The sequence below is a fragment of the Vigna unguiculata genome, chromosome 11 (genome assembly GCF_037176805.1).
Source record: "Vigna unguiculata cultivar grain cowpea cultivar isolate G323 ecotype 2 chromosome 11, ASM3717680v1, whole genome shotgun sequence".
NCBI lineage: Eukaryota > Viridiplantae > Streptophyta > Magnoliopsida > Fabales > Fabaceae > Vigna > Vigna unguiculata.
The window spans coordinates 15,135,604-15,148,048 of NC_140802.1; positions in this window are offsets into that span (position 1 = coordinate 15,135,604).

Sequence of the window (12,445 nt, forward strand, 5' to 3'; positions counted from 1 at the left end):
GCCCTCATTTAATATTTAAATTTGGGGATTTAATTGAATTTTCTGTGCTTAAAGATTGATTTAATTAGGATTTGTGATTATTGGATTTATTGAGTAAGTTTGGTAAAAGTGGCGTAAAAATTGATTTTAGTTGCATAAAATATTATTGGATATTCTAACGTTTGTTAATGCAGCTGGAGTTTATTTTTGGTCAATTAATAGTGTGATTTTGAAGTATTCAAAGTTACAAAATAAGTCCAAAATCAAGAAATTCTGAAAAAGAATAAATCAGGAGCTAAATGCACCCCCAGATTTTATTTGCACACTCCTTTCTAAAGTGGACCACCAAAAACCTGTTCTGCACCCCCAGTTTTCACTAAGTTGCGCCCCTCCTTCCACTTAAACTCCACTCAACCAGATCATGCCATGTGGCAATCCCCACCTCTTAAAATTAGCCAACCAGAACAAGCCACGTGTCATAATCCTACCCTCACCAAATTAACCAATCAGATCTTGCCACATCATCATCTCCTCCATCTCACACATGAAACCCTAACCCTAGTTTCCCTTCCACCCTCCACGGCAGCCGCCGCCGCCAACCTCGCCGGCCACCACTAAAACTCGCCGGAAACTGCAGAACCACCGCGACGCAGCACCTCCATTTTCTCTCCATCATCCTCTCCGTCGCGCTCACCATGACAACACCATCTTCACGCCTCCGCGAGGTTTGCTTTGCGACCACCACGATTCTGCAGCGCACAACCATGGAGCTCCTTCGCCTGCACCAGTTCCTCCACCATCGCGATCATCTTCTTCACTCGCGCCACCAGATCGCGCAGTCACCACCTGTTCTGCAGCACCATTTTCGTGCGGCACCGTTGCAGCAACAACTCCACCATTGCAGCGCATCTCCATCTTCTCCATGGCAGCAGCGACCGCGAAGCAAACTGGCGCACCACCGCGCAGCAGCAACGACGCCTTCTCGCCTCCGCACCGCAGCAGCATCACAGATCTTCGCGCGAACCAGTGCCGCCACTGCACCTGCACCACCGCGCCCACCGGAGAAGCCACCACGCCGTCGCAGCAGCTTCCACACGAACCTTGCACTTCTCTGCAGCCAAAGGAGCAAGCGGAAACCCTAATTTGGGAGAGAGAAGGAGCTGCCACGTGTCATCCTCTCAATGGACACTGAAATGGTCAAAACTGGTCAACTCTGGTCAACTCTGGTCAACTGGTCAAAGTCAGCAGTCAAATTCTGGTCAATTTTGTAAAAATGCTTAAATAAGAGGGGCAGAATTAGAAATTGGACAGAAATTGAGTTGTTAATTAATTAAATAAAAATAAAAGATTTTAGCAACTGACAGATAAAGCCCAAAGTCCAGTGGAAGCCTATATAAAGAGACTTAAGGGAGCAAAAGGGGGAACTGACAATTTTACAACTCACAGCTTAGACACTTAGAACTCTCTGGTTTTGGCAGATACCGTCTCCACCACATCTCTCATTTTTTCTTTTATTTTCTTTCTTTCATATCATCATGTATTCCATCAAAGCCATGGAAGGCTAAGCTTTTAAGGGTTGATTCCACTGTAATTTCTTAAATGGATTCTGAGGTTAGATGAATTTATATGTTTTGTTATTTTGATTATTGTTGTGGTTTTTTGTTATTCTATGTCCTTTGCTTCTAAATTGAATAGAAAATAATGATTTTAAATCTACATGCATGCTAATCATATGAGTTAAAAGGTTTTTAAATTAAATTGAGACTTTACTTTGATTTTGTTTAGAAACTTTCATTTGATTAAATAAGTTTTTGCCAATAATTGAGACTTTAATTTGATTAGAGGTAATTACTTTAACTAAAATTAGTCAAGACTTTACTTTGATTAATTAAGTTTTCTATTTGGTAAAGAAACAAAGGAATAGACATGATTAGGCATAGTAAAATTAATTGAGACTGTACTTTGATTAAATTTATTATGGACAATCTAAAAAATTCTCACTTTTAATTGAGACTGTACTTTGATTAAAAGTGAGGATGCCAACAAATGAATTGAGTCTTTACATTGATTTATTTATAAATCAACAACAATAATTAATTTAACAATAATCTCTAGATAACCAATGAAGAATCTTATTTAGAAAAAGCAGTGGAATTGGCCTATTTACTATTACTGTGTTTACAATCTTCCGTGTCATTTTCTTTGCATATCAAAACCCCCTATTTTTATAGTTGCTAGTTTTAAATTACATTTTTGAGAATCAAATATTTGAGATCAATTCCGTATTCGTTGTGAGACGACTCAGGGTTATCTTAACCCTAACTATTTTCTTCACTACAAACTGGCAATACTGAAGTTGCTAAAGTAGTGGTAATTTGATCGCCTAACGACAGCGATATCACTTCCCCTACCTTGATTTGGTTCCTTACTATGCGTTTCTCCCGCAGCTTCCTCTTTCCCTCACCATGTTTCTCCCGTTTCTCAAACTCTCCTTCTCTCCCTCTCAAAACCCTAATATTAAAACTAAATTTTTCTCTTATTATTCCTAGCCTTTTCTGTTTATATATTAAAAAATAAAATATATTCTTTGGTTGTTCTATTAATATATGACAGCAGAGATTTTCCAAAAGAAAAGAAAAACGGATTTTACTAAAACAAAACCAGCAATCATATATATATATATATATATATATATATATATATATATATATATATATATATATATATATATATATATATATTTTAGTGACAAATCTTGACCAAAATTGTCGGAGGGGTCAAAATAATATAATTTTGAGATTATTAGATTCAATCATTAGTATAATGTGCCAAAAAATGACTTCTTTAACTGAACATTTTTTATCATTAGTATAATGTTTCAAAATATGTGAAGAGGTAGAATCTATCTTGTTTTAATCAATAATTTCATTTTCATCACTCTTAAACGATTAATTTATTCTTTCATTATTTATCAATATACCTTTTTTGTAAACAATACTAAAAAATAATTGATCATAATCTAATAAAAAATTGAGACCTGTAATTATTAAAAGAAAAATATATTCACTATTATTAATACATAATACACTATTTTTTTTCTATATTCATAAAAAAAATATACAAAAAGCTCATGAAGTAAAAAAAATAATGTTTTCATTATCAAGTAAAACAAGAGACAGGAAAGGAAGAGGATAAATGAGAAATATAATGAGTTTATGTGTAACTTTTTTTAAAAAAAAAAAAACAAAAAGAAGACATATGAGAGTGAGAGATTATTACAATCTGTGAAAAACTAAAAAGACAATGAAAAGGAAAATAAAAATTATGTTAATAAATATTTGGTTTAATTACTCTTTTGATTCATGTTTTGGTTTAAAAATGTTAAGTTGGTCCTCCAATTTTTTTAGTCTCAATTTGATCCTGATTTTTGAGAAAACTGATGTAATTCGATCTTTTATGATAAATTTCGTTCAATTCCTCGAAACAGATCAATGATCTTTTCATTAAAATTGAGACTCTTTATGAATAATTTACTTTGTTGGTATAATTAACCTAATCCTAATGTCAATTTTTAAATAAAAACAGGAACCAAAAGAAAAATTAAACCTAAATATTTTTATTTTTTATTATATTTTATTTTATATTTACATTAAATGTTATGTTTAAATAAAAAAATTAAAATTAAAAATTTAATTTTTATTAATTTTTAATATATATTACCTACAATTTAAAAAATTTAAAAAATTTTAAATATATTTATATATATATATATATAAATTCAAAATTTTGGGGATGCCAGCCCTCCCTGCCCCCAAAAAGTTCAGCCCCTGTATATATTGTATCACGACGTGAAGTGAATGAAGAAAGTGGCATGCAATTCAATTCCATTCCGAAAATCTTTGCACCATCGTGAATTAGGAGAGAGAAAATTGATTGCAAAGTTTCGTGGGCCCCACACTCTAAATGAGAAAAAAAATATGATTTTAAACCAACACCTCCGAAAATCAGCTAACCAGATTCAAACCACTAAGCTACATGCTTATTCATGTTTTGGTGCGCGCTTATTACATTATAAAAACTCGTTTTGAACAAATTATAATTAGATTAAAATTTAAAATAAAAAAAATAATAACTTACATCACTTAAATAATAATTATTTCATAGTTCATAATTTAATAACCTAATTAAATTAAATAAATCAACAATCTTAATTAAGTCATTAATTTTTTCCGTGTATTTCTTTTTAGTCTAATTTTTCTTGAGTCTTACAAGTAACACATTTTCACGCAACCAACAACATATATCAAGCACCTAGCACGTATAATCAACCAAAGAGACATATGAACTTGAAAATAGCAAAGCCCTAACTTCCCTTACCTTATCAAAGTTACTATGAGAGGTTTTTGGCATGAACAGAAAAACACCCAGCTCCTTGAACAGTTTAGCGAGCTAAAAAATAGTAATACCAGAACAAAATAAGGTTACTTAGAGGAACCCTAGTAGGAATCACGAAGACATGCTAGGGAAGGGAAGGTGTGAGTTGAGAACTAACTTACATGAATTTGAAAAGGAGTCTGCTAGCTTGACACGAAAAGGAAACCAGACCCTAGCAGAGCCTCTGTAAGGAGACAGAAGAGAGCGTTTGAGAAGTGTTGTTTGCAAAGTGAGAGTAGTATGGGAAATGAAAGGATAGTTAGGGTTCTGAAGTCCCTAAGTGGGCTGACTTTAGGCCTACTAAGAAGCCAAGCCCTAAACTTATAAGGCAGAAAGAAAAGGGGACCTTACAATTAAGGATCTTTAAGATTTAATATTCTCACACAATAAAACATGATAGAGCAGTGACCTTGATCCATAAGAGATCTTGTGAGTATGCGTTCTTCAATTTGTAATTTGCGTGCTCTTCAAGCACTGTTTCCTAATCTATCTCTTTGCCTTTCTTTTTTCTTCTCACACGTTCTTGATGAATTATTGTGAAAAAAAAATTTATGGTTAAAGACAGAACCCCAATCCCTTTTATTAAACCAACGTCCATCAAGTTGATTTTTATTTTATCTCTATTTTATTTTATTATCACTTCCCATAATAACCAATAAGTCTTTAATTTTATTAATTAAATCACAATTGGGCCCATCATAATATTTCAAATGAGTCTCATAATATAATTAATTCGCCAATTAATTTTAACATTGGACACAATGTTTCTAATGTAGTCTCCAATTTTAGTTGTAGGGGATCTTTCTTAGTTTTGGTCTTTTGAGAACAACAACATGCACTTAAGAGTTTCTGTTACAGTGCTTGGGCATTTTTCTTTCCTCCATAGTAATTCTTCCTTTTCCTTCTTTTAGATTTACAGAAGTGATTTGACTTTAACCTAGTGGGGTGGCTTTTTGGGGTTCAACCTCTATGTTATACCTTTTGAGCTACTCTGGGGAGGGGCACACGACCTACATCAACCTACCCCTTGTGATTGGTGAGGCATTGGGGTTATTTTTCCTTTTGACAATTACGTAGTTGGGTGATTGGTAGGATGCATGAGGCGCATGCAATTTTGTTTCTTTTAGTTATGTTTGGGTGTAGACCCATGAAGCCATATGGTTCATCTAGTTGGGTGTTCAAGCCAATTATAGTCTTGATCGGTCACCGTACCCTAATCCATGAATACAGATGCATTTGGATTTATCCTTGGTGGGTTAGGGTTTGTTCTTTTTGCTCGTATGTATCACTTGGGGAACGAATCTTATCTTGGGGTTAGTTACTTGTGGGTGTTGGTTGGATACATCGATAAATTTTCTATATATAATATTCCTACTTTCTATTAAGACAATTTTCAAAATTTAGAAGTATGCATATATATTAATATCGGATTGAACTAAGCATTAATTTACATATTAGAGACTCACTTTGTTAAGTGTGAATTGAACTAACTGCAGTGTGATAATTAGTGCATTAAAAGAAATTCATACATTAATCTATTTGAGAGTGTAATATATCATTATTTCAAGTTTTGTTAATCTCAGCAACCTATCCTATTCATGGCTACATATGCATTATGTTTATTGATGTATTTTGATTCATAACTACGTGCACAAATTACATATAATAAATAGATGCCATGATTAATTAAATCTAATAATGTAGAGTTTTATAATCATTTTAAATCCAAACATGTGACTAATGATTTGTGCTTTTAATTTTGTAAAATATACTATAAAAGAATGAAAGTTTAAGGCATTACAGTTTCATCTTTTCATACAGGATTTTCAAAATTACAAACAGAATTCATTACTCACATAAATGATGGATTCATATAATTATTAATTCCTACATGATTAAATTTAACAGATCATGAAATCTAACCAATTTATATATAATAATACATGTAACAATGAATAATAATACATCTAACAACTAAATAAATGATATTAATATAAAAAATTATTAATTTGATTAAAATGCCTATCAAATTTAACTAATATATGTAGCCGGAAAGGATAGGTTGCAAGAACAATAAAACATAAAATAAGAACATATTACACTCTCAAATTAATTCACACGTGTATGAAATTCAATGTACTAACTACACAAGATAAACTTAACCAATTCACAATATAAAAACAAGATGAGTTTCCCATATATACGAACCAATGTTAGAAAAAAATGATAATGATTCAATGACTACCGAAATTTGACTCCTATGTTACTCCCTGACGTGGAAAGTAATTTTTAATTTCTTTTTACTTGCAAAAGAGAGTGTGTCACGTGAGGGAAAGAGAAGTTAATTAATGTTAACTTTTTCAAGCTGTGAAAGTGAATGGAAATGGTCAAAAGCGGTTTTGAAAAAAATCATTCGCATACCATTGAGAATGGTGTTGGAATCCTTCCAAACTTCACTGTGCCTACGAAATCTATATTTTCCTCCATGCGAAATCCACGGTGCTGGTCTTCTTCCTTGGAAAATCTCCACACTCCCTACGAAAGCCACAATCTTTGTTCCATTCCGTGAGAGAAGAGAAATGCAAAAGGGAAAACGAGTGGGAGAAGGCAAATACGGAAGACGAAGAATAGTCACAAGCATCGAAAAGAAGGGTCTGTCGCGTAGGGTTAGAGAGAAGTGGTGAAGATGAAAGTGTGAGGAAGAAGACCCCATTTTTTCGAAATCCCCTTTGGAAGTTTTTTCATTACCATTAAACCCTAAAGGAATGGTACAAGTTTAGCACCCTAACACCAGACCCCATTTGATATTGATGTGCAAAAAGTAATGGGTAGGTCACTATGTAATACATCAGGGGTCACTCACTAATGCAGTCACTATTATCATGTGTGTGAGGGGGGCACTTGTGGGCCAAATATTCCATAGGAATTTTTCTTATGATTAAATATACCTTCCATACATGTTTTTTAGGTATTCCTAGATAGTATAAATGTTTTAGTTGTGGACTTCCTTACAATAGAGCAATGTGAAAAATGTTCAAGGTAGGTCATCACTTAATAAGTCAATGGTCACCAATAATTCCATGCAGAATTTATAATATATATATATATATATATATATATATATATATATATATATATACATATATATATACATATATATATATATATATACATATATATATATATACATATATATATATATATATATATATATATATATATATATAAGTTGGATTTCGTGGACCAATTATCTCACAACAATTTTTATTAGGTTCAATATACGTTGTAGACATGCTTTGAAGGTCATGTGAGTCACTGTGAATGATGTACAAGTTTAGCACCCTAACCACATACCCCATTTGATATTGATGTGCAAAAATTAATGGACAAGTCAACATGTAATACATCAGGGGTTAATGCAACCATTGTTATCATGTGTGTTAGGTGAGAGTTGTGGGTCAATTATTCCATACCAATTTCTATTAGGAGTAAATATGCCTTCCAGACATGTTATTGAGGTCTTCATAGACAGCAAACATGTTTTAATTGTCGACTTCCTTACAATAGAGCAATGGTGAAATGAATGTGCAAAAGGTTCAAGGCAAGTCACCACTTAATAAGTCAGTGGTCACCAATTATTCCATGCAGAATTGATACATATATATAAGCTGGATTTCATGGACCAATTATCTCACAATTTTTATTAGGTTTAATATACGTTGCAGACATGCTTTGAAGGTCATATGAGTCATTGTGAATGTTGTACAAGTTTAGCACCTTAACCGCAGACCCCATTTGATATTGATGTGCAAAAAGTAATGGGTAGGTCACTACGTAATACATCAGGGATGACCAGTTAATACAACCAGTTATCACATGTGTTAGGTGGGAGTTGTGGGTCAATTATTCCACATGAATTTCTCTGAGGAGTAAATATACCTTCCATATATTTTATTGAGGTCTTCCTAGACAGTAAACATGTTTTAGTTGTGAACTTCCTTACAACAGAGCAATGGTGAAACAGGTGTGCAAAAAGTTCAAGGCAGGTCACCACTTAATAAGTCAGTGGTCACCAGTTATTCCATGCAGAATTGATACATATATATAAGCTGGATTTTGTGGACTAATTATCTCGTAACAATTTTTATTAGGTTCAATATACATTGCAGACATGCTTTGAAGGTCATGTGAGTCATTGTGAATGGTGTAGGAGTTTAGCACCCTAACTGCATACCCCATTTGATATTGATGTGCAAAAATTGATGGTCAAGTCACTAAGTAATACATCATGGGTGACCAGTTAATGCAACCACAATTATCACGTGTGTTAGGTGGGAGTTGTGGGTCAATTATTCCACACCAATTTCTCTTAGGAGTAAATATACCTTCCATACATGTTATTGAGGTCTTCCTAGACAGTAAACATGCTTTAGTTGTGGACTTCCTTACAATAGAGAAGTGGTGAAACTAATGTGCAAAACGTTCAAGGCAGGTCACCACTTAATAAATTAGTGGTCACCAGTTATTCCATGCAGAATATATATATATATATATACACATATATATGTGTGTATATACACATATACACATATATATGTGTATATATATATATATATATGTATATATATATATATATATGTATATATGTATATATATATGTATATATGTATATAATGTGTGTGTGTGTGAGTGAGAGAGAGAGAGCTAGATTTCGTGGACCAATTATCTCGCAACAATATTTATTAGGTTCAATATTCGTTGTAGACATGCTTTGAATGTCATGTAGTCACTCTGAATGGTGTACAAGTTTAGTGTCGTAACCACAGACCCCATTTGATATTGATGTGCAAAAAGTAATGGACAGGTCAACATGTAATACATCAGGGGTGACCAGTTAATGCAACCACTGTTATCATGTGTGAGCTGGGGAGTTGTGGGCCAATTTTTCCACACCAATTTCTCTTATAAGTATATTTTAGTGACTGGAGTCAATGTTGGTGGAGCCTTTGGCGAGAATATAAATAAAAAAAAGAATCAAAATGGAACACAATATCCACCACACGACATCCTAGAGCCTCCCCTTTCTTGGCTTTCGAAAATTTGCACTTCTTCGTCTCATAATTGGAGCTGAAGAGGGAGATCTACTGTTGGGTTTGGATATTTTAGGAATAAAGAACAAAACTTTGAAGAAATCTTTGAGTTTCAGTGAATTTCGTAGGTATGATGGAGTTCGGAAGGATTCCAACACCATTCTCAATGATTTGCGAATGGGTTTTTTCCAAAACCGCTTTTGGCCATTTTGTTTCACTTTCACGGCTTAAAAAAGTTAACATTAATTAACTTCTATTTCCCTCACGTGACACACTCTCTTTTGCAAGTAAAAAAAAATTAAAAATTACTTTCCACGTCAGGAAGTAACATAGAAGTCAAATTTTAGTAGTCATTTAATCATTATCCTAGAAAAATATATGTGGTGAATAATGTGGTGATATTTCAGTATACCATTACATAAATATTTTTGTATACATGAATATAAATAAATAAGAAAGAACAGTGGTTTATTAGAAAACAAATTGAAATAAATATACAAGATCAATAATTTGCAGAAAATATGTATACACAATCTTGAAAGTTTGAAACAAATAAAGAATGTTTAGAATGTAAATATATATATATATATATATATATATATATATATATATATATATTTTTTTTTTTTTGATGAAGAATTGTAAAATAATTGTTATCAAGAAAATATAATTGTTATGGCTACTGCAATCCAACAATATTGAACATTGAGATACATCAAATGCAAGTATTTTATATATCTGCTAATGAAATGTACATTTTATCTTTCACAGCAAAAACATTACATATTATACAAAATCTCATTAGTTTATTAGGTTAGTATCAAGACACTGCAACAGATAATAATGAAATGTTTATTTATATTTATTAAGTTTTAATTCATTAAATAAGTTATGCTAAATGATATTTGTTTAATTTTGTTTAATATCTTTTACTGAAACAGGTTTATATACATTTCCTACTTAATATTTGTTGCAGTGAACTAAATGCTAACCTGATGAGTTTTGTTCTTACTGTAAAAAATCGAATATTCACTTAATTAGCAGCATACTTTTTTTAGATGTAATATTCATTATATAGGCAATCACATATATTAATCAGATAATTTTAAATTTAATTATGTAAAAAATTTATAATCACTTGAATCCAAACATATAACTAATGGCTTGTGCTCATAGTTTTATAAAATATATTATGAAAGGATGAAACTTTAAGTATTATATCGATTATAATAGATTTTCATCCTTTCACACTAGATTCAAATACTACAAAAACAATCCATTACTTAAATTTGATTCATAATAAAATCTAATCATTGAAAACAAAAATTAAAAAGAATAGTTGTCTATTAAAAAAAATTAAACAAATAGACAATATTAGGCAAGAATTTGCAGAAGATTTATGTGCTTTCTGTGCACAATAGTTCAAGATGGTGAATGAAAGAATGTGAGTGAGAGTACACAAATTATTATACATTTTTACAGCCTCTCAACACAACAAATAGAATAGAAATTGAGAAAACAGAAGAACATAATATATAAATCAGATCCATAAAGTTTTTCACACGTACATTGGTAAAACAGTGTGTATGAAAGTGTTTACTTACTCAAAAAAAATATTCACTTTTGCATCTTCAAAGCACACCAAATGAGAGTGAAAAAAAGAAAAAAAAAAAAAACCTAAAGGAGGCGCAAAAAGAGTGTGATATTTCAGCGATTTAGGTCTAACGTATATATACACAAATATTGGGAGCGAGTGGTTGGAAAAATTTATTGTTATTTAAATATTTTTATATAAAATATACGTGTAAGTTAATCTAAAAAAAATTATAGAATAATACTTTTAAAATTATGCATAAGTATATTTACACATATATAAATGTCAGTGTATATCCTTTTAAAAATAAGTATAAAATGATTTTTTTATTCAATTAAAAATTATCACGTTAGTCAAATAAAGATTCATAATAAATTTAATATTATTGATATATGAAATCATTTAATGTTAATTAACTTTTTATGTGAAATAATATTGTAAGCTAATATTTAAAAAATAAAAATAAACTGCAGAGTAATAATTTTATCTCTGTTATATTTCATATCCGGTTATATATTAATTTAGACCTTTTAGTTAAATTGTGGAATAATACAAAAATAATGATAAATACTGTGGAACATTGTAGGAAAACAAACATTTAGCATCTACTAAATATTATTGACTTTATAGTAGGTGAGCCAATAATAATAGAGTAGATTAAAAAATGTTAAATAATTTCTTTTATATTAATTTAGTCTGTGTAAGTTTATCCACGATATTAATTTAAACGAAGGAAATGAAAAACGTGATAAAAAATGTATGTGAATAAAAAAATAAATACATATCATAAATACATATCAAATTATAGTTTGAATATAAAATTTTAATTTAACTAGTTTTATTTCAATTTCATTAATAATAAATATGATTACATATTTCAATTTTAATAATTATAACATACCTTTATTAAAAACAATTACATTTACTTACGATATATATTATTTAATATAATAATTTCATTTACAAATATATTTTCATATTTCAACGCAGCTACATGTAAGGCCCGATTAATTCTGTCCCTTTTTATTTTATAGACTGTCCAATCTTTGGGCCTAAGGGGAGTTGGCCCAATTCGTTTTCTGACCTAAAGTGCCCAAACCCTAATTTGAGCTCATTTTTGTAAAAACAGATTTCCCTTCCCTTAGAGTTGTTGCCGCCTCTGCTAGGGTTCTAGAGCACACCTTCAGTTCATGTTCCACTTGACTCCGTTCTTGACCCATGTAAGTGTTTCCAATCCATGCTTCTAAAATCTTTGGTCCTATTTTTCGTGTGTAGTGTTAGAGCTTCAGTAGTAAACACTCCCTGTTTATTTTTCCAACTCTGCGATCTTCTCCCAGAGTTGTGGTAC